This window comes from Geotrypetes seraphini, chromosome 4, assembly GCF_902459505.1.
Source record: "Geotrypetes seraphini chromosome 4, aGeoSer1.1, whole genome shotgun sequence".
Classification (NCBI taxonomy): domain Eukaryota; kingdom Metazoa; phylum Chordata; class Amphibia; order Gymnophiona; family Dermophiidae; genus Geotrypetes; species Geotrypetes seraphini.
In genome coordinates, this window is record NC_047087.1 from 934,388 (window position 1) to 954,203 (window position 19,816).

Genomic DNA, 19,816 nt, shown 5'->3' on the forward strand with positions numbered 1-19,816 from the left:
GGAGAGAGATAGCAGACCACGGGAAGCAGGGAAGAGAAAGAGGGAGATAGACCGGGGCGGGAGAGAAGTAAAAAGAGAGAGAGATGCCAGAGAAGGGAAGGAGGAGAGAAATGTCAGACCACACTAGGGGAGAGGAGGAAAGGGATGGAGGGGAAAAGATGCCAGAGTGCAAGGAGAGATAGATACCAGACCAGGGGTGAGCAAACTTTTTGACTCGTGGACCACAATGGGTTCTTAAATTTGACAGAGGGGCCGGACCCATCCCATCCCCATCAGCTCGGTCCTGTCCTGTCCCCACGAGTTCAGTCCCCTTCCTTGTCTCCACAAACCATCTGATCCCATCCACATAAGCCTCAAATAGTTTTATACTGAACTTATTTTATTAAAGTATAAAAAGAAACAATATTCTGTACAAATTGTCATTTTATAAATCAAAGTTCTGGCTGCTGAACTAGAGAAAGAGATATTCAGCCAGCAGGGCTTTGTTTATAAATGTTTATCAGCACAACTAATATACTACTTTATCATAAAGCAAAAAAAGAAAATATAATTTTTTTTCCACCTTTGTTGTCTGGTTTCTGCTTTCATAGTCTCCTCATTCAATTCCTTCCATCCACTGTCTGCCTTCTCTCTGCCTCTTCCATATGCTCTGTTACTGTGCCTCTCCCTTCCATGTCTCCCTCCACCCCCCACCCCAACCCCATTGGTCTGGTGCCCATCTTCTTCCGTACGCTCTCCCCATAATCTGGCATCGCTCTCTTCCCCATTTCCCTTCAGCGTCTTATCCCCACTCTCTCTTCAGCAGTGTCTTGTCCCCACTCTCTCTTCCTCAGTTCCCTTCAGTAGCGTCTTCTCCCCACTCTCTTCAGCAGTGTCTTCTCCCCTCTCTCTCTTCCCCAGTTCCCTTCAGCAGCATTTTCTCCCCACATGACTTGGTCTGCCATTGCACAACCCTCACTCCATGCCCTCACTCACTTATGGTCACCGTGACTGATAGGGACATGGAGCAAGGGTTGTGCAGCGGCAGACCAAGTCGTGTGGGTGCTGGGAGCTGCAGTGGCTCAGGCAGCTGTGATCGGGCTCCCCCCGGTGGCTCCAGGCTGTTCATATCCTCCTACGAGCAGCTGGTATTCTCCAGGCTCTCTGCCTCCGACTCAGGCCCTTCCAACACCAGCAACGCGTCGCTGGTCTCCTTGGCCAGACAAGGACATTCAACGGAGACGGGTAGTGGGTCCTTTGCACTCTGCCGCTCCAGGGCCCCCAACTGCAGTTCTAGCTGGGTCCACAGATTGCATCAGCTTGTCCACATCCGCTGCTCTCTGGTTGTTCACTCCTCGTGCGCAGCGGAACGGCAGCGCAAATCTACTCAGTTTTCCATCTGCCAGTTCTTCTGCTACCTCCAACCAGCTCCAGCCAAGGCTTCATGGAAGGGAGGGAGGGAGGAAAGTAAACATCTCCACAGGCCGGATATGGCCTGCGGGCCATAGTTTGCCCATGTCTGTACCAGACCATGGTGTTGTAGTTCTTTCCCCTAAACCTTAATCTCATGTTTTATATTGGTTTTATTATTACTGTATTTACAAAATATTTTTACAACCTGTTTTAGATTGTAAGCCGCTCTGAAAGTTTCCCCTAGGGTGGGATGGAAAGTTTAAAATAAACTTGGAGAGATGTTTGACTACTGGAAGGAGGGGGAAGAGGGCAGGAGAGAGAGAGATGCCAGAACACAGTAGGAAGGAAGGAAAGAAGTGGAAGAGAGAGATGCCAGACTGCAGGAAGGAGAAAGGGGAGGTCAGGAAGGGGAGAGAGATGCCATATCACAGTAGGGGGGAAGGAGGGGTTAGAGATGCCAGACTGGGAAGGAGAGAAGAAAGATGCCAGACCATAGGAAAGGGGAAGACAGAGATGTCAGAACATGGGAGGGGGAGAGAGAGAACATAAGAAGTGCCATCTCCAGAACAGACCCTAGATCCATCAAGTCCGGTGATCCGCACCCGCGGAGGCCCCGCCAGATGTACCCTGGCATAGTATTAGTCCCCATATCACTCTAAGCTTCTCATAAGAGATGTGCATCGAGCTTACCCTTACCAATGTCACCTTAAGCCACTCATAAGGAGATGTACATCTAACTTACCCTTAAACCCTAGAACGGTGGATTCCGCAATTACCTCTTCTGGGAGAGCATTCCAGGTTTCTACCACTCGTTGCGTGAAGCAGAACTTCCTGATATTTGTCCTGAACTTGTCCCCCCTTATCTTTAGTCCATGTCCTCTTGTCTGTGTCACATTGGACATTGTAAATAGTTTTTTATCCTGCTCTATTTGGTCGAATCCTTTCAGTATTTTGAAAGTCTCGATCATATTCCCTCGCAGTCTCCTCTTCTCAAGGGAGAACAATCCCAGTCTCTTAAGTCGTTCCTCATATTCCAAGTTCTCCATGCCCTTTATTAGCTTAGTTGCTCATCTCTGCACCCTCTCGAGTACTTTTAAATCCTTCTTTAGGTATGGAGACCAAAGTTGGATGCAGTATTCCAAGTGTGGTCTGACCATTGCTCTATAAAGCGGTAGTATTACTTTCTCCGATCTACTCGTGATTCCCTTCTTTATCATGCCTAGCATTCTATTCGCATTCTTCGCTGCTGCCGCACATTGCGCCAATGGCTTCAGGGTCCTATCGATTAATACACTCAAGTCCCTTTCCTGTTCGGTTTTTCCCAGAGTTGCACCTGACATACTGTACTTGTGTTCCTTATTTTTTCTGCCTAAATGCATGACTTTGCATTTTTCCACATTAAACTTCATCTGCCATTTATCTGCCCAATTTTCCAATCGGCTCAAGTCGCTCTGGAGTTCCTCGCTGTCCTTCTGCGATTTGATTGCCCGGCATAGCTTTGTGTCATCTGTGAACTTGATGATCTCACAAGATGTTCCATCCTCCAGGTCATTTATGAAGATATTAAATAAGATGGGCCCAAGTACTGAGCCCTGGGGCTCACCGCTAGTCACAGTCTCCCAGTCTGAGAATTTCCCATTTATGTCCACTCTCTGCCTTCTGTTCTCCAGCCATTTGCCTATCCATCTTAGTATGTCTCCTTCTATTCCATGGCCTTGCAGTTTCCTGAGGAGTCTTACATGTGGAACCTTGTCAAACGCTTTCTGAAAATCCAAGTATCCAATATCCACCGGTTCTCCACTATCAGTTTGTCTGTTCACTGTCTCAAAAAATTGAAGTAGGTTCGTCAAACATGACTTCCCCTTCCTGAATCCATGTTGGCGGGCTCTCATCAGGTCATGTGTGTCTAAGTGCCGGTTATGCTATCCTTGATCAGCACCTCAACCATCTTCCCAGGGACTGACATGAGACTCACAGGTCTATAGTTGCCCGGTACTCCTCTTGATCCTTTTTTAAATATCGGCGTGACGTTCGCTATCTTCCAATTGTCCGGTATCTGTCCTGTTTGGATTGACAGGTTGGCAAGTTTTTGCAATAGTTCACCGATTTCCACTTTTAGCTCTTTCAAGACTCTCGGATGAATTCCGTCCAGTCCAGGAGATTTGTCACTTTTGAGTTTGTCGATCTGGTGGTAAATCTGGTCCAAGTCCACTTCTACTGTGGTAAGGCTGTCCTCTGTTGCTCCTTTGAACACTTTCATAAGCACATAAGCAATGCCTCTGCTGGGTCAGACCTGAGGTCCATCGTGCCCAGCAGTCCGCTCACGCGGCGGCCCAACAGGTCCAGAACCTGCGTAATAATCCTCTATCTATACCCCTCTATCCCCTTTTCCAACAGGAAATTGTCCAATCCTTTCTTAAACCCCAGTACCGTACTCTGCCCTATTACATCCTCTGGAAGCGCATTCCAGGTGTCCACCACCCGCTGAGTAAAGAAAAACTTCCTAGCATTTGTTTTGAATCTATCCCCTTCTAATTTTTCCGAATGCCCTCTTGTTCTTTTATGTTTTGAAAGTTTGAAGAATCTGTCTCTCTCCACTTTCTCTATGCCCTTCATGATCTTGTAGGTCTCTATCATGTCTCCTCTGAGTCTCCGCTTTTCCAGGGAGAAGAGCTCCAGCTTCTCCAATCTTTCAGTGTATGAAAGGTTTTCCATGCCCTTAATCATTCGTGTCGCTCTCCTCTGGACCCTCTCAAGTATTGCCATATCCTTCTTAAGGTACGGTGACCAATACTGAACACAGTACTCCAGGTGCGGGCGCACCATTGCCCGATACAACGGCAGGATGACTTCTTTCGTTCTGGTCGTAATACCATTTTTAATAATACCCAACATTCTGTTCGCCTTCTTCGCGGCTGCTGCGCATTGCGCCGTTGACTTCATTGTTGTATCCACCAGTACACCCAAATCTCTTTCAAGGTTACTTCCCTCTAATACTAATCCCCCCATTTGGTAGCTGAACATCGGGTTCTTTCTCCCTATATGCATGACCTTGCATTTCCCTACATTCACTGCTTCTGGAATTGTTGCAGTGTCTTCCTTTGTAAAGACAGATGCAAAGAAGGAATTTAGTCTGTCTGTCTGATTTGTTTGTCATCCTGGATGTACCCTTTCCTTCCCTGGTCATCCAGCGGTCCCACTGCCTCTTTTGCGGGTTTTCTCACTTTCACGTACCTGAAGAAGGGCTTGAAGTTTTTGGCCTCCTGCACTATTTTCTCCTCATAGTCCTTTTTGGCATCCCTCACCGCCCTGTGACACTTCTTCTGATCATCCTTGTGTTTGTTCCAAGTTTCGGTTGTTTTCATGTGTTTCCATGCTTTGAAGGAGTCCTTTTTTTCTTTTATGGCTTCCTTCACCTCTTTAGTAAGCCACGCCGGCTCTCTTTTGCCATTTGTTTTCTTTTCTTTGGACATCCACAGAATGTAGAGGCTTTGTGCTTCCGTGATAATATTTTTCAGAAGTGACCATGCCTGTTCTATCGTTTTAACTTTGCCCATTTTTTTCTTGATCCGTTGTTTCACCATGGTTCTCATGCTATCGTATCTTCCCCTTTTAAAGTTTAAAGTCGTGGTTGAGGTTTTAGTGCCTTTCTCCTTCCCGACATCCAGTTTGAAGTTGATCCTGTTGTGATCGCTTGTCCCCAGCAGGACTGTGACTTCTACATCTTTAGCCGACCCTGTAATGCTGTTTAGGACCAAGTCCAAGGTGCCGTGTTCTCTTGTCGGCTCCCCCATCAATTGTTCCAGGAAGCAGTCCCCTAGCACTTCAAGGAACCTTGCCTCCTTGCCACAATTTGAGGTTCCCAGGTCCCAGTCTATCCCCAGAAAGTTTAAAATCCCCCAAGATTACAACATTACCTGTCTTGCATTCATGTTTAATTTCCTCTATTATTTCCGAGTCTGTTTCCTCTCCCTGTCCTGGCGGTCGGTAGTAAAGGCCAATCTTTGTGTCAGCACTGTTGTGTCTGGGAATCTTTATCCAGAGGGATTCCAGCTTCTCTTTTTCTTCCGTCATAGTCACTCTCACAGATTCTATTTCTTCACGAACATATAGGTCAATACCTCCACCTTTCTGCCCCACTCTATCTCTTCTTTACAGTTTGTATCCCTGAAGTACTGTATCCCATTTGTTTTCATCATTCCACCAGGTTTCTGTTATGCCAATGATTTCCAGTTCGTTGTTTTTTGCTATTGCTTCTAATTCTCCCATTTTGTTTCTCAAACTTCTAGCGTTCATATACATACATTTGAGTTCCCTGTGTGTTACCTTCTTGGACTCTTTAAGCTTAGCAATCTCCCTTGGTTCTTTTATGGTATCTGTTTCTGCTCCTGTGTCGTCTCTCTCATATGCTTTGTGCACGTCCCCTCCTGCGTCTGAGTAGTTGTCCGTAGTTCCTTCGGGACATCCTGTTGCCCGGGCCATCGACTGGTGGTCGACTGTCGGCTTTCCCCTGTCCTTTAGAAGATGGTGAACAGTGATGGGAGGTGTGGGGGGAAGGAAAAAGAGATGGAAGAAATGCTGTTTTGGATTTATGGGCATAGGGGAGAAAGAGGGAGGAGATGGTGCATAAGGATGGAGAGGAGGAGAAAGGCAGAGAGGGAGTAGATGGTACACATAGATGGAGGGGAGGGGAAGGGCAAAGAGAGGGAGGAAATGGTACACATGGTTGGAGAGAAAGAGAGGATATGGAAAAATAGATTAACATAAGAACATAAGCAGTGCCTCTGCTGGGTCAGACCAGAGGTCCATCACGGCCAGCAGTCCGCTCATGCGGTGGCCCATCAGGTCCAGGACCTGTATAGTAATCCTCTATCTATCCCCTTCTATCCCCTTTTCCTTCAGGAAATTGTCTAATCCCTTCATGAATCCCAATACCTTACTCTGTCCTATCACACCTTCTGGAAGCGCATTCCAGGTGTCCACCACCCTCTGGGTAAAGAAGAACTTCCTAGCATTGGTTATGAATCTGTCCCCTCTTAACTTTTCCGAATGCCCTCTTGTTCTTGTAGTTTTCAAAAGTTTGAAGAAGCTTTGAAAAGTGCAGCCCCATAACAAAGAAAACAGACTAGAGCATTTAAAGGAAGTAAAAAAATGGAAGAAAGTTGAATGTTAAAAGTTAGTGCCAAAAATGTATGTAGAAATAATTTTCCTTATGAGATGGCGGGGATGTCACTAGTGAAAACTAGAAGAAGTCAGAAATTGCTTTGATAAATAATATATGAACTGACTTCGCATTCAACACAAACCTGTCTATGAAGTGTAATCAATATGTTTTAAGTTGCTCAGAAATGTGAAACTCAACAAGGGGGGAACGCCCCCCCCTAGAATGGGAACAGAGTTTACCTCCCAGTCATTGCAACTGTTTCTGTAGAGATCACACTTCAAGCCAGGATGTTGGTTAATAAGTTCAAGTTCACGTTTATTTGATAAATCGCCTATATAAAACATTCTAAGCGATGTACAATTAAAAACAAATTATGGGGAGACTAACAATCTTATTAATAATAAGTTAAAAACAATAAACAAGAATTGTTAACAGCATATATAAAACAAGAAACAAATTAAAAATAGAACACATAAATCATTAACAGCAAGTATAAAACAAAAATGTCTAGAAATTTAATGATTTCTCTGTACATATAGTTTAATGAGCTAAGTTATGATTCTATTAATCATGCATAAGTGATGTTCTGACAAGTATAAAACAAGTATAAGAAGAAAGGAGAAAATCCTATACTTTATATCATTTCATGGACTGTAACAATCTTTATTAACCAACATCCTGGCTTGAAGTGTGATCTCTACAGAAACAGTTGCAATGACTGGGAGGTAAACTCTGTTCCCATTCTAGGGGGGTGCGTTCCCCCCTTGTTGAGTTTCACATTTCTGAGCAACTTAAAACATATTGATTACACTTCATAGACAGGTGTGTGTTGAATGCGAAGTCAAAGATGTATGTAGGGCACAAAATGAAGGAGAGAAAAATAGCAAATGGATGAGAAAGCACTGGATGCACGGTTAAGAGCACAGACAGTAGGAAGTGCAGCCAGAGACTGGGAAAAGGTGGTTGACAACAAAGGTGGAAACATTATTTTATTTTTCAATTCAGTGATTGAAATATGTCAGTTTTGAGAATTTACATCTGCTCTCTTTATTTTGCACTGTTCAGGAAGAAATGCATTGCTCTCTTTCTCTGGTGTTGAACTGCATGTAGAGTCTGGCATCTTAAGGCTTCATTTGTGTATATTAGGACTTTTAAGTTTGTGGTCTTATATTTGCATAGGGTTTATCTGTGTTCTGTATTGTGTGACCAAGGCCAGGTATTCTGGTAGGAATGAATGTTGAGAAGCACCATTGCCGTCATGGCCCCAAGTATCGCCTTCAGCCCTTTTGGACCTAAAACAGCCCTCACTTAAAAATTAGCGAAGACCATTGCCTTATAGGTTATGATAGTTTTTTAATGGGTGGGGTTGTGGATTCATTAGGGAATTGCTATCTTATATGTAAAACCAGAAGTGGATCTTGTTAATTGCCAAAAAATAGTAAGGATGTGAATTATATATTTTTATAATAAATCGGCCCCGAGAGTTTTGGAGGAAGGATCTCAGATAGCTTGCTGATGTATACAAGTCAGCTGGAATAGCTGTTCAGCCAAAGCAACCATGTTCTAATCATTGATACTCCGCCACCTTCATAATATTTTAAATGTGCAAACTGCTACCCTGTATTTTGGGTGTGCAAAATTGCAATTCTTCAGTTGTGCAAAAATGATTGTAAATAATATTTTTAATAATTTTTTGTATATATGCTTATTAAACCCTTTTTCTATATAAAAAACGTTATGTTCATTGTCAGTTGCCAATGCCACTTATCTCATATTGATGATTCTGACGGGCCCGTTTCGCCACGCTTCTTCAGAAAATCAGTCAAAGAGGCAAAACCTGGGACTATCTCAGTCTGCCTGTACCATTGCAGCCAAAATGCCGAGAACATCCACTTATGTGTATTAGAAAACTAGTTATATAAATTGTAAAGCACGTCACAGAGGATTCAAAACCACTGTCTCCTACATGACTGCTGGCAAATAATGCTTATTTGTACACATACCCAGGTTTTGAGCATTATCCCTGCAAAAACTGTATGAGTGATGAGAGCCTTAAGAAAAATAAGAATAGCCTTACTGGGTCAGACCAATGGTCCATCTAGCCCAGTATCCCATCTTCACAGTGGCCAATCCAGGTTACAAATACAGTGGTACCTCGGTTTACGAATGCACCGGTTTGCGAGTGTTTTGCAAGACGAGCAAAACATTCGCATAATCGGCGCCTCGGAAACCGAGCGTGCCTCGATTTGTGAGCGGCACCCCCCGCGATCCGGCACCCTCCCCCCGCGATCTGGCACCCCCCCCGCCGCTTCTTACTGTCATCTGGGCCTGGGTACCGGCACCGGCATGTCCTGTGCGTTGGTGCCGGTGCCCGAAGATCAGCCTCCTCTTCTTGCTGGGCTTTGATTCTCGGAGATCTCGGAGAGAACGTGAACTCGCAGGCCTTGAGCATGCGCAGATGCTCAAGGCCCAGCAAAAAGAGGAAGCCGATCTTCGGGCACCGGCACCAACGCAAAGGACATGCCGGTGCCCAGGCCCAGATGACAGTAAGAAGCGGCAGGGAGGGTGCTGAATCGCGGGGGGAGGGTGCTGGATCGCAGAGGGGGCCTTCGGGAGGAGCAATGCCGGTTCTTGGGGGGGGAGGATAGAGCAGCGCCGCTGGCCTCGGAGGGTGGGAACATATCAAAGCGAATTTCCATTATTTCCTATGGGGAAACTCGCTTTGATAAACGAGCATTTTGGATTACGAGCATGCTCCTGGAACGGATTATGCTCGTAATCCAAGGTACCACTGTACCTGGCAAAAACCCAGAGTAGCAACATTCCATAATCTCAGAGTAACAAGATTCTGGAACCTCAAATAGTAGCAACATTCCATGCTACCGATCCAGGGCAAGCAATGGCTTCCCCCATGTATCTCAATAGCAGACTATAGACTTGTCCAAACCTTTTTTAAAACCAGCTACATTAACACATAAGCTACAAAATGACTCATGTTTATAAGAACAAAAATCACCATATTGGAACAGATGAAAGGTCCATCAAGTCCAGTATCCATTTTCCAACAGTGGCCAATCCAAGTCACAAGTACCTGGCAGGATCCCAAAAAGTAACAAGAGTCCACCCTACTTATCTTCAGAGATAAACGGTGGCTTTCCACCGATCTGCCTTAACAGTAAATGGATTTTCTTCCAAGCATTTGCCCAGACCATTTTTAAACCCAGTTAAACGAACTGATTTTACCATATTCTTGGCATTGAGTTTCTGAGCTTAACTATGTATTAAGTGATAAAATGTTCCTCAATTTATTTTAAATGTGCTATGTTGTATATCCTAGTATTTATAATTTCTATTTTTTTGGAAAATAAGATTTTCTTTACCTGTTTTATACCATTCAGGATTTTATAGACTCCTTCAGGTGTCTCTTCTCCAAAGCTCAAGTATTTGCATCCCCTTAATCGTATTGGTCATACTTCTCTATCTTTTGTACTTGTATCTTTGAGATGCGATAATGTTCAAGATGCATAATATTCAAAGTATGGTCTCACCGTGGAGTGATAGTGAATAAAATACAGAGGCAGTATGATATTCTTTATTTCTTGTCTAACAATTACTAATATTGCTGCTTTTTTTTGTGGCTGCAGATTTTAACATACTGTCCACTATGGCATCCGGATCCTTTTCCTGGGCAGCGATTCCTTATGTGGAACCTAACACTGTAATTATACTTCGGGTTGTTCTTTCCGATGTGCATCACTTTGCAATTGTCGCCATTGAATTTCATCTACCAATCGTACAGGGTCATGCCGCAATGTCCGACAGCATGCATGCGATTTAACAACTTTGAATAACTGATTCATCTGCAAATTTAATCACCTCACTCATTGTTCCCATTTCTAGATTATTTATGAATATTGTTGCCTGAAAGCAAGAGTAGTGTATATTTGCTGCAAAAATGAGAATAATAATAATTTATTTTTATATACCATCATACCCATGAGTTCTAGGCGGTTCACAACAGTTAAGCATAGTACAAACAATGCAATTCATTTAAGATTCGACAAATTAAGTGCATTCAATAAAAAAGAAATACATACAATATAAGAAGAGTACAACAATGTTAAAATAAAGTAAAAAGTTAAAAGGATAAGAAGTGATGTTTAATGTATTTATAATAAATCACCAATAATATACTGAATTTTTTTTTTAACTTAAGATATATAATAATAATAAACTTTATTTTTGTATACCACCATACCAATGAGTTCTAGGCATCAAGAAAAGCTGGTCAATCAGCGAATCTTATAAGTGCACCACATGACAAATCATAAATACAATACTAAAAGAATTAAGATATGAATTTATCAAACAAGTAGGTTTTCAGTATTTTTCTAAAAGCTTGGTAAGATTGAGCTTGAGGAATTAAAATACTCCACCAGGTGTTCATTTTGCTAGCCTGGAATGCTAAAGTTTGATCAAAAAATCTTATATAACGACAAGCTTTAGTGATGGAAATGCAAACCAGTAAGATTTGCGTGTATTCACACTTGTTCTATGAAATTCAAAATGAGAGACAAGATAAGCCTTTCAAAAGTTAGTATAAACACCAAAAGGACAAATTTGTGAAATAAATACTGGTTAACAACAAATCTGTCACAGCCAAAAAAATGTTTCACATTTAAAAAAAAAATAATTGTAAGGAGGTCGCAGCTGTTACTATTTGAGCAAGGTCTAGGGAATTTAAAACAAATCAGAGAACATATTTCTTCATTCAGTGTGTAAATAAACTCTGGAATGTGGTAAAAGCAGTTAATAGGGTTTAAAGAAAGTTTTGGACCATTTCTACAAGAAAATTCCATAAGCCATTATTAAGATGGACTTGGGAAAATCCACAGCATAAAGTCTGTTTTACTCTTTTGGGATCTGGTCAGGTACTTGTGACCTGGCTTGGCCACTGTTGGAAACAAGATCCTGGCCTTGATGGGCCTTTAGTCTGATCCAGTATGGCAGTGCTTATGTTCTTATTTTTCAAAACATTGATTATCTAAGGGCTTGTTTTACAAAGCCGCGCTAGGGCCTTAACATGCGGAATAGTGCGCGCTAAATTGCCGCACACGCTAGCCACTATCGCCTCCTTTTGAGCAGACGGTAGATTTCCGGCTAGCGTGGCTTTGTAAAAGGAGCCCTAAGTCTCTTTATGTTGAAATATTTGTATTGAAATTTTCCAGATAAGCAAGCACATCAAAAACAACCAAAATTCACAATACAAATACAGCAACACCCCACCCTCCCATCCACCCTCCAACCCCCCACCCAAATTACCCACAGAAACAAAACAATCCATCTTCCAGAATGCATGACAAATCATGGGTTGAACAAATGACTACGAGCTTTAGAAGTCAATGTGAGCCAAAAGGGCTCCCAAATGGAACAAAATAAATGTCCCTGTGGTGTATCCAAAGATGTCAAGGAGAGGCGCTGATGTATCATGAGAGAATGCCAGTGAGACAAAGTGAGGGAATCCGGTACAATCCAGCACTGCAATATAGTTTTCTTTCCCAGCAATATGGCTCGTTCCCAAAAAACCCGGAATCCCTTCGGGGACACACGAGGGAGATGCTCCAAAGTAAAAAGCATCTCTGGGCAGTTATTATAGCCATGGTGCCACATAGAAGTAATATGTTGCCACAGCTGAGTCCAAAAGCCCTGGACCAAAGGACAGGTCCAGAATTAATGACCTAAAGTAGCCAATGGTTGATTACATTTAAGACATGTATCCGTGAGACTAAGTTTGGCTCGATGAAGATAAGCTGGGGATCTATGGAGTCAAAGAAATTTATAATTCATTTCAATCAAAGTCACCTGAGGTGTGATGCCAGAAATACGCTTAAGTCCTTTCTAAATATGCAAGCCATTAACCACACAAGATAAGTCCCCAGACCATTTGGCTGCATAAAAATCATAAGAAATGGATCCCAAGCTCTCACGAAGAAAGTGAAGATTAAATTTCAATGGGATCGGAGTTTGAGCAGATAAACATAACGCTTCCGAAAGGGCCTCCTGGCTTTTGTTAGTAAGGCCTTCCCGTGGAATAGACCGCACATAAGCCATCTGTGAATACGCCTACCAATCAGTAGAAGTCCAATTGAAATCAGTCTGCATCACTGCAAAGGAAGGCAGGACACCCTGGGAAGCCAATAGCTGCTCCATACTAGGAGTTAAAGCCTGAGCGATAAGTTGTTTAAACTCCGCCAGCGTTTCCATGGTAAATTGTTTAAGCATGCCACAAGGGGACTCTGCCATTTTCTCCTCTCCGGGATTTCCCTTCTCCTTATCCTTTTTCGTCGATTTAGTCGACATGGCTTGCTGATTCTTGGCCAAATATTTGTCCATATAGTAGCCCACCCGAGCTAAGTAAATTCTTCAAGCAAAAGGCGCTGTAATTCCCGCTAGCAACAAAAGGGAGGGACGAGGTTTCGGAGCTGGCAAGGCTAGCAGCTTACCGGCTCACAGCATCACGTGATCCCCCTAAGTCTCTTTAATGGGTCTAAACATACAAATGAGGTGACCCCCATATATCAAGTAATCAAAAAACCTCGTATGCAAGAGACTATAAAATGTATAATAAACACTGCCAAACGGGCACGAAATGCATTGCTACCATAACTGAAAAATTCTCTTTTATTAAAAATTTGAACACTTTTGAACATCAGTGTTTATTATACATTTTTATAAGGACTCACTTGCAAATTAGTTTTTTGAGTTACTTATTTTTAAATTACCATGCAACGGTTTTGTTACTACCAGTTTAAGCTTTCTAATGCTGGGGTACTCTGTCTCAACCATGGCCAGAAATAGTTTTCAGCCTATTCACGGGCTTTGTCAAGTGAGAAATTTATAGTGAAAGGTAACCCTATAAATGAAAAACCATGACAAGAGGAGAGAATTGCTTTTTTGTTTGAATTATGTCTTTGTTGTGAGTGCCAGACAATATATAAATTCACTATAAAGAAACAATAGATTTCTATAGAATACATTTACATTTCTATATATCTAATCAATATATGCAATATCTAATCAATATATGCTATGCAATGTCATAACTGTTTCAAAGAAAGAAAACAAGATTCATATGTGCAGTCTATAAACTTTTAAAATGGTAGAAATACAAACCCATTGGAGGAGACCAAATATTGTAGCATCCCAATTTATTATACTTCCCTTTCCTTCTCTAAACCATTCAAATACATCCACTCTGACTCACTCCTTTCATATTTTTTCTCTCTGCCATCGCACAAGTACACTCATATACAATTTTTTGCTGATGGGCTTATTTGTTCTGTCGATACAGTTCAGGAGGTGCTTGTGACCTTCAAACTCTGCTCTCGCTTTTAATTCAGTAGTGAATTTCTCATAGTAAATGACAGCAGATAAAGATTCAAATGGTCCATTCAGTCTGCCCAAATAGGTACATGCATTATAAATTAATTTCTTTGATTATTTTCAGGCCATAGACTATAGCGGTCTGCCTGGTACTGTCCTTAGGTTCCAACTACCAAAGTCGCCATTGAAGCTCACTCCAACTTATGTAAACCATCTCAAATTACTGAGGTCCCGTCAAGCCCTCCTCAGCCCATCCAAAACCGAATAGCCAAATACAGGACACAGACTGTGCAAGTCTGCCCAGTTCTGGCCCTGGTTCTGCAATTTATATCCTTCATTTTCTGATTAGAGATCCTGTGTTCATCCCATGCTTTTTTGAATTCCATCACCATTTTGCTCTCCACCACCTAATAATAATAATTTAATTTTTCTATACCGCCAACACCCAAAAAGTTCTAGGTGGTTCACAGAATAAGAGGACTGGACATTCCAGTGATGATACAAAGCACACAGAAAAGCAGTACAATATTTCAATAGTGAAAAATACAATAAGAAACTATGACATAGTCATCAGTCAAGTAACAAATTTTTTGAACAAATAGGTCTTAAACCAATTTTCTAAAGGTGCAATAAGATGCAGCTTGTTGAATCAGGTCGTCTACATCTTATTGCACCTATAGAAAATTGATTAAGACCTATTTGTTCAAAAATTTGTTATTTGGGAGGCCATTCCAGACATCTACCACCCTCTCTGTGCAAGTCTGCCCAGTTCTGGCCCTGATTCTTCAATTTACAGTATACTCTTCATTTTCTGATTAGATATCATCTGTGTTCATCCCATGCTTTTTTTGAATTCCGTCACCATTTTGCTCTCACCACTGCTCTTCGGAGGGTATTCTAGACATACACCATCCTCTCCCTGAAAAATAATTTTCTAACATTACTCTTTAAGTCTACCACCTCGTGACCTCAATCTATGCCTTCTAGTTTTACCATTTTCTCTTCTCTGGAAAAGATTTGGTTCTGTATTAATACATTTTAAGTATTTAAACATCTGTATCATAATCTCTCCTGTATACTTATTTAGATCTTCCAGTCTCTAACCCTCTACCATTTTTGTTGCCTTTATCTAGATTGCTTTGTCATCTTATATCCTTCGCCATATACAGTCTCCAAAATTGAACACAATACTCCAAGTGGGGCCTCACCAATAACCTGTACAGGGGCACCAGCACCTTCTTTCTTCTACTGGATATGTCTCTCTCTATATATACAGCCACCACCTTGTACTGTTTCTTTGTCTTCAGATCCTCAGACACTATCACTCCAAGGTCCCTCTCCCCATCCATGCATGTCAGCATCTCATCTCCCAGTACATATGGCTCCCTCTGATTTTTGTTCCCCATATTCATCGATCTGTACTTCTTTGCATTGAATTTTAGTTGCCAGGCATTTAGATCCTTTTTCATTTTCCACTTCCTTTGGAGTGTCCACTCTGTTAAATCTTGGTATCATCTGCAAAATGGCAGATCTGCCTGGCCTTAACTTTTCTGCATCAAATTCTAGCCATAGTCTCATGATCTTGCTTCTTTGAGCTTCCACTGCAGTGATCCCCAAGCCTGTCCTGGGGGATCCCAGCCAGTCAGGTTTTCAGGATATCCAGAATAAATATTCTAGTGCAATAGGTGTGTCATTCTGGATGGGCAGAAAATATTCCCAGGCTTGTGAGCGGTGCAGAAGGAATCCCTTCCAGCTTTTCAATACCACCTCCTTCATCAGAGGGCTCTGCTGCTCCATTCAGTTTTTCCTTCTGCACATGAGCTGGAAGGAGCTTTCTGATCTGATCTGCTCTGTCTCTTATTTTTTTCAATCCTTTTTATGTCAGTTGAAGTCACTACAAGCCCTATTTTATCAACATCATTTTGCCATGATTGTTCAGTTGACTGTATTAACTCAGTTGAACAATTGTAATTCAGTTTGTTGTAGTATTAGTAAAGGTAATTTAAAAAGTCTACAACTAATACAGATTATTGCAGTTCAGCTGATTTTTAATAAAAATACATTCAAACATGTTACACTTCTTGAGATCACTACATTGGCTTCCTATTCAGTCAAGAGTCAAGTTCAAATGTGCCTATCTAGTTTTTAAAATATCTTATGAACAATTAGGTGACGCAGTCATACCATTGCCTTTAGGTCTGCCAGGACAAAGTGGCTGTAGATATTCTACTGCGTATAAGCTGTATTTTCCATTGTTTAAAGGTGTTAAGTCAAGGAGTCAAGTTTTCCATTCTCACTCTTTTCTATTTTCCACTCTATAGAATGAATTACCTATCAGTCTGCGGTCATGTACTATCTATCAAATCTTTAGAAAAAGGTTAAAGACTTTCTTGTTTTATGCTATTTTGGATTAGAGTTTTTAATAGTATAATTTCTACAAAATTTTTAATTGATATACTGTGATGTGGTATATAAAACAGGATTAGATTAAATCTAGGTTGAACCCTCTGCTCAGTGTACAGGTGTAGCTAAGAAAGTAAATAGAATGTTGGGAAGGGAATCTAATATAATAAAATGGTAAGCTGCGCATGCGCACTTTCTAAGCGTGCATCCGTTTTCTGTGAGCTGTAGCTAGGAAGTGCGCATGCGCGGCTCACCCCCTGCCCTCTCCATCACCTCCCGCCTCCAGCGGCATGACAGTTTTCAAAGAGGCACGGGATTCTTTCAACGTGGAATCACCAGCCGTTAAAGCTCCTGGCGCTGACTCCCGACAGTGGAGGAGAGGCAAGGTAGAAGATTTCCGCTGCCCGGCACCCAAGTCCTTTGCCGCCCCCCCTTCTCTTACCGCAGCCACGACTGGCGATTTCAGCAGCGTGTCCAGCAGTCTTCACACGCTGCTTCGGGCCCTTCTACTTCCCTGATTTGCTCCGGACGTGCCAGAGTAAATCAGGCCAGTAGAAGGACCCGAAGCAGCGTGTGAAGACTGCTGGACACGCTGCTTGAATCGACATGTGTAATCGGACCCGCGGGAAGGGAAGGGAAGGGGGGCCACCAAAGGACTCGGGCCCACGTTTGTAGTCGCTACTGTGGGAAGGGAAAGGGGATAGAGGAAACAATAATGCTGCTGCACAGGGAACTGGTGTGGGGGGAGGGAATGTTGCTTTGGACAGACAGACAGAGGGAGGAAGGGAGACAGAAAGACAAGAAGAAAGACACAGGGGCAGGTGCACAGGGAACTGGTGTGGGGGGAGGGAAATGGAGGGGGAGGGAATGCTGCTTTGGACACACAGACAGAGGGAGGAAAGGAGACAGAAAGACACAGGGGCAGGTGCACAGGGAGCTGGTATGGGAGGAGGGAAAGGTGCTGCTGGACAGGGGGGAGGTAAAACAAAGGGAGAAGGGCTGCTGCTGCATAAGAAGAGCTGTGAAGGGGTGGTGGTGGACACAGGGGAGGTAAAAGGAAGGGAGAATGGACAGGGGGAGCAGGCAAGGGGTAGTGATGGACAGCCAAGGAAAAAGAAAGAAAGAAAGCGGCTAAGGAGAGAGAAAGAGAGAGAAAGAAATAAAGAGAGACACACACACATATATTCTAGCACCCGTTAATGTAATGGGCTATAAGACTAGTGGAAAAATAATGCCTTTTATTTATCCAGCCACTGATGATAGGCTAACTGTTTAATCTTGGGGTTGAAACATCAACTGCCTCTCTTCAATCCCGTCCCAAGAATCCTCCTCAATGTATACTGTATACTGGTTAATCAACTTTCATTTCAGATATGGATTATCAATCCTAATGGACCTCAGAACCACCCACCTCCATCCGTTACAGTAAATTTTTAAACGGGGAGTGTTGAGTGCATATATCCTCACCGGTCCAGATTTTGATATCTTTTATACGTAACTTCTCAACCTTTTAAATCTTTAGTTGTTAAATATGTACTTATCTCTTATAAATGCAGCGGTAGGACCCGACATGTTTCGCTTCCGCTTCGTCAGGGATCCATGCTATAAATAAATATACCTCATGTCAGTACAATGCTACCAATATCCTACTGTGAATTCAAATTTCATACACTTTTTCCATTTACTCACCCTAAGCCGCTTAACATCCACCCCGCTCTAAAGTTAAATTGCAAAATGGCGTCGTCGTCTTTCATGTCGCTATTTAAAGAGCTTGTGACTTAAGACCAACCCCCCTGCGTGCTCTACTATGCATCCAATCACACTCAAGTGTAAAATTAAACTAAACCTGAATGAATCAATACAAAGTAGACCACTCTATTTCCATATTTAAACCCGTTGGTTCCACCGTATTAAGCCGGTGGATCCAATGTTGTTCTTTAACATTTAAAGCTGCCTCGATGTTACCACCCACCCTCCCCTCGCTAACATCATCAATGACTCTCCATCTTAGGTCTAATACAGAATGGTTCAACTCTAACGTATGTTGAACCATCGGAGCCTCTCTCTTTTTGTTCTTTATACGTGATTTATGTTCGTTCAACCGAACCTTCACTGGTCTATTTGTCCTCCCTATGTACGCTAAGTCGCAGGGGCATACGATTGCATAGATCACCCCCCTGCTATTGCAATCCGTAATGGATCTAGACTCTATAGTAACGTGTTTACCTGGCACCTCCCACCTTGCCCCCTCTATGGTGTTACTACACCATTGACACTTTCCACACGCTTGATGTTTTATTTCAACATAATCATGGAACTTCTTAAAATTTAGAACTTGCCCAATTGTTCTACCTCTCTGAAAAGCTATCATAGGGAACTCTCTTAAATGAATATGAAGCCCCAATATGTGCCAATGTTTTCTCATAATTTGTATGAGCAATTTTGTAGCCCTTGAAAATGGTAAAACACATATGAGGCGTTCTTCCTCCTCGCTTCTCTTCTCCTCAAGCAGTAAGTCCCTATTAGCATACCGAGATCTCAAATAGGCTTTCTTTAGTGCCCCCTTCGGGTACCCTCTTTCCAGAAATCTACCTTCCAATACCTTAGCCTGATGTTTAAAATCTTGTAATTCAGAACAGTTTCTTCTTATTCTGAAGTATTGACTAATGGGTAAGTTCAATTTTAAATTTACTGGGTGGTGAATGGAAAAATGCAAAAGGGTGTTCCGGGACATTGGTTTCCTGTAGATGGTAGTGGAGAAACCCTCATGAGTGCGATTTACTGTAAGATCCAAAAATTCAATCTTTTGTTGATGGTAAGAATATGTAAACTTCTAGTCCATATTAAAATGTTTTCAAATTGGCTTGCGGTGTATACATATAAGTCCTCAAATTTGGCCATGTATAAAGTGGCTACCGAAGGTGCCAAAGTGGCCCCCATAGCGACCCCTTGAATTTGATTGAAAAATTAGCCCTGGAACTCAAAATAATTAGACTTTATTACCCATCGAGCCAACTGTATAAGGAAGTCTGTGAAGATTCTCTGCGGAACCTCACGTTTTTCCAAGATCTCTTCAATGATGTTCAATGCTTGGGTCTGAGGGATCTGGGTGTATAATGAAACAACGTCCATTGTGACCATCCATAGATCTTCCCTACTATATTGTAGTCCCTGTAGCTTTCTCAAAAAATGAGAAGTACCTTCAGGAACGATTTTACTTTCCTGGCTTCTGTGCACAAAAAGAAGTCAACAAACTGAGATAAGGGGTCTAATACAGATTCTCTGGTGTTCACTATAGGACGTCCCTGAGGAGGCGTCAGTCCTTTGTGTATTTTAGGTACAAAATATATACCCGGTCTCTTTGGAAATCTTTGTATTAGAAACTCATATTCTTTTTTGGTTATCATCTTCTTGTCATAATGCTGGCAAACCCAAATCCTTATCTCTTCCCGTAAACCCTCTGTGGGATCCACT

General features: G+C 42.3%; 2 protein-coding genes across 2 annotated transcripts in view; one reads left to right on the forward strand and one right to left on the reverse strand.

Annotated features, from left to right (window-relative positions):
- The window catches only part of TAT (tyrosine aminotransferase), a 253,009-nt gene that overhangs the window by 230,013 nt on the left and 3,180 nt on the right, over window positions 1–19,816 (reverse strand). The gene's annotated exons all lie outside the window — the stretch shown is intronic.
- The window catches only part of MARVELD3 (MARVEL domain containing 3), a 138,650-nt gene that overhangs the window by 70,107 nt on the left and 48,727 nt on the right, over window positions 1–19,816 (forward strand). The window lies entirely within an intron of this gene.